The following is a 3,920-nucleotide window of genomic DNA, read 5'->3' on the forward strand; positions in this document are numbered from 1 at the left end:
ATTAAGTGATGGGGATGGTAATGATGATGATGATTTCGAAATGAAAGACACGTTGTTCTGGTTGCTGTGATGAAAGGATGGCAAAATTTATTGTACATTGACACTTTTAAAAAAAACTTGAGCTTTTATATAGCACAATATCCACAAAACGTGCTCAAAGCACTCTACAAGAGGTCCCTAACCAACAGCAACATTTAACATTTAGAACGAGACATGACGTCTGTTAGGCGATATTACAATTTTTTTCTGACAGAGACAACGCAGTTAACGGCCAGGTACTCCCTTTACACTTAAGTACGGTGAAAGAATGTGAGTAGAGAGCCTTTTCCAAGGACTCAACTATGCGCCGAGCAAGGCTCGAACTCAGGACCTTCCGATCCGAAAGCGAGTATCATATCACTAGACCGAATAGCCGCACATAGAAGCTATAGCGGTCTGCTGCTGCGCTGTTTCACAAAGATTCCTGAATACTCCGTAAAGCATAGTTTATTATATTAGTACAAAACTGTAGACTGTATAAAAGCAGAAAAAGAAACGACAATGAATATAACGGCTTTTAAAAAATGAAAGAACAAGAACAAAATACCAAACACGGAACGCTTCGGGCTCTAATCCCTTCTTCAGCCAACATGATAAACAAAACACATGAATTTGTACTTGTTTTTTTTTTTTGTTTTTTTTTTTGTAGTTGACCGACATGAAACTTAGTTTGGCATTTTTGTATTTAAAGGAACCGGCATGAAATAATCTTTCGCTGCCCTTACTCGCGACCCAGTCGATAACAAAGCTACTGTACGTATTTCTCTGCCACTCGGATATTATATTATTCTGTGTGTAGGTGTGTAAACATAATTATTTACCTTCATATTATTATGAGGCTATTTCTCTACCCTACAGCAGCAAATAAAACATATCTTATTAATCTCGAGTGTGCAATTACCTACGTGTGGTGTTTTGTTTCGTTCTGACGGGTTATTGATTGGAAATAAATTGAGATCGATTCGATTTCATGATTTCATCGTCTTCCTTTCGTGTAAAGTTCCAGTTTAGGAATATAGATATATCTGCATAACATACCAGGTATTTATTTGTTTATTTAAAAACACATTTATTGTCTCTTTGTGTCAATACAGATGTGTCGTTCGTCTACTGTTGTCTTGTACAAAATAACACACAACACACTTTCGTTGATTTGTTTGAATTGTTTAAGTAAACCATTACAACTAGAGACCATTATAATGTATTATTTATTTATAGGTTACTGCAGGTAGGTGTTACTCGAACTGTAGAGCTTAGGAATGTGTTTCAAGTCTGTCGTGTTGTAATTATAAATTAATTAAATTCTCTTTATATGCTACTATCACGTGATTCATTCTGCAGTAGACTCATAATATTATGTGCGGTTAAGTAGTCTTGTGGTATGAGTATGAAACTCGTTTTCAGAAGGTCCTGGTTTCGAGTCTCACCGTACTCAGATGTAAAATGAGTACCTGGCCGTTAACAACGTTGTCTCTGTCCGAAAATAAAATGTAATATCGCCTAACAGGCGTCATGTCCCGTCCTACATGTTAAATGTTGCTGTTGGTCAAGGACTCCCTGTAAAGAGTTTTGAACACATTTACATCCACATTAAGTTCACGTGGATATTGCGCTATATAAAAGCTTAATTTTTTTTTTTAGAAGATAGAAATAGTAATCGCAATGTTTAATGTTATACTCGTCGATCAACAATTTACCATTACGAGGATTAAAAACACTTCAAACTTATAGATTATTACCGCGCCAACTTTAATTTTCAAGATAAGCTTTGTTGACTTAAAGATGTTCATGATATGAATTTCTGTAATTTGAGCCAAAATTTCGTCACTCTACGAATTCTCCGTGATTGTTGGCAGGTCTGTTTTAGTACTTTTTAGTACCTACACTTTTTTTTCACTGGCTCAGCATCATTTACGTGTACTTGTACATAGCGTGTGTAAAATGTAACATTGTTGGTATCGAAAGAAGATTGCATGAAGCCTTATCATAAATTGAATTGGGCATGGTGAACACGTAAAAATTAAGGTGTTTTCAATGATAAATTTGTTTCATCATTCACACAGGCAATCTTTCAAATAACCAAAATAATCTTGAGAACTGAAACCGTTCGGAGAAATAGAGATCAAGTTTATTTTCCCGAGTATTCGGAGACTTTTAAATAGTCACTTCGAATTTGTTTACCTCAGGCAAAGTCCGAGATTGTAGTAATACAAATTATACATTCCTTGAAAACCCAGACAGACAGCAGATTAATATTTAGCACGTCCTTCCTTTCTCTGTCGTCTATCTGGTTTTTAAGTTTTAAGTTGTATTTATTGTTTTTATGGGGAAAAAAAAAAAGAAGGTTTTTGAGAAAGAAATGTTCCGTGTTTAATATTTTGTTCTCTTTTGAACCTGTTCTATTAATTTCGTTTGTTACTTTGAAAAAATAATTTTATTTGTATAAATTTTTGACCAAAAACACCCCACAAAACAAAACAAAACAAAACAAGCAAAAAAAAAAAAATAACAAACAAACCCCCCCCCCCAAAAAAAAAAAAAAAAACAAACAAAAAAAAAAAAACCCAAAAAAACCCAACCAAACAACAATCAAACAACAACCAAAAAAAAAAAAAAAAAAAAAAAAAAAAAAAAAAAAAAAAAAAAAAAAAAAAAAACTACAAAAAGATAAAGAAAAAAAAAAACAAAGCCACAACGGAAATGCAATATTTTTGGTCAATTATTTATGTTCAAAATCACTTTTCAGGACCTGGTTCACCCCGTAGTAATATATACGTACCTATTTGAGATGATAATAAATGACATATTATCCGAGAGTGATTCTACATAGAATCTGTCCCTTTGGCACGTCTTGCTTTGCCATCTCAGTCAGTCTGTTTTTGCCTGAATTGCCCTTCAATGCCATCTCAGTCAGTCTGTTTTTGCCTGAATTGCCCTTCAATGCCATCTCAGTCCGTTTTTGCCTGAATTGCCCTTCAATGCCATCTCAGTCAGTCCGTTTTTGCCTGAATTGCCCTTCAATGCCATCTCAGTCAGTCCGATTTTGCCTGAATTGCCCTTCAATGCCATCTCAGTCAGTCCGTTTTTGCCTGAATTGCCCTTCAATGCCAGGTCACAATAAAACACTATCGAGTTCACCCCCATTGAAAATCGGACAAATTTGTTCGATTTTCCATGCATATGAACTCGAGGGACTCCAATTAACTGCCGTAATCTGTTTTTAAAAAAACAAACAACTATGAATTTAATATTTAAAAATTTGGCCAGAAAACTCATCCTTCAAATATCAACCGATTTAAATGATCCTCATCTTGGCAAAAACTCTCATACCCCGGACCCCGCTTGGTCTTTTTTTTAAAGTTTAAGGTTTGAGAGTTTTTGCCAAGATGAGGGTCATTTAAATCGATCTATATTTGAAGGAGGAACTTTCTGGCCAAATTTAAAAAAATAAATACGTGTCTTTTCATTTAAATCGATCGATATTTGAAGGACGAGATTTCTGGATAAATTTTTAAAATACGTGTCTTTTCATTTAAATCGATCGATGTCTGAAGGACGAGTTTTCTGGCCAAATTTTTAAATATAATGTGTTTTTCCAGAGTACGGCAGTACTAGTTCGATAACCGTTATGTCGTATTGTTGTTTTGACAGTAAGCCCGTGCAAGGTAATCGCTTTGGTCTCATTATGGATTTCACGCTTCATTGATTATCAAATAAAGGAAATGTTATGTGCGCTCTTTCTCTCTCTCTCTCTCTCTCTCTCTCTCTCTCTCTCTCTCTCTATTTCTTTCTTTCTCTCTTTCTCTCTCTCTCTTTCTCTCCCTCTCTCTTTCTCTATTTCTCTCTCATTCTCTCTCTCTCCTCTTCATTCTCTCTCTCTT

General features: G+C 34.9%; 1 protein-coding gene across 1 annotated transcript in view; it reads left to right on the forward strand.

The window, feature by feature from the left end:
- Positions 1 to 782: 782 nt before the first annotated feature.
- Positions 783 to 3,920, forward strand: part of LOC144957527 (UPAR/Ly6 domain-containing protein qvr-like) — a 53,423-nt gene continuing 50,285 nt past the window's right edge. The window contains exon 1 of the mRNA XM_078888865.1: positions 783 to 1,080. The gene's annotated coding sequence lies outside the window, so the exon portion shown is untranslated. The remainder of the gene's footprint in view (positions 1,081 to 3,920) is intronic.

This window comes from Berghia stephanieae, chromosome 12, assembly GCF_034508935.2.
Source record: "Berghia stephanieae isolate SIO BIC M18660-M18661 chromosome 12, UCSD_Bste_1.3, whole genome shotgun sequence".
NCBI lineage: Eukaryota > Metazoa > Mollusca > Gastropoda > Nudibranchia > Aeolidiidae > Berghia > Berghia stephanieae.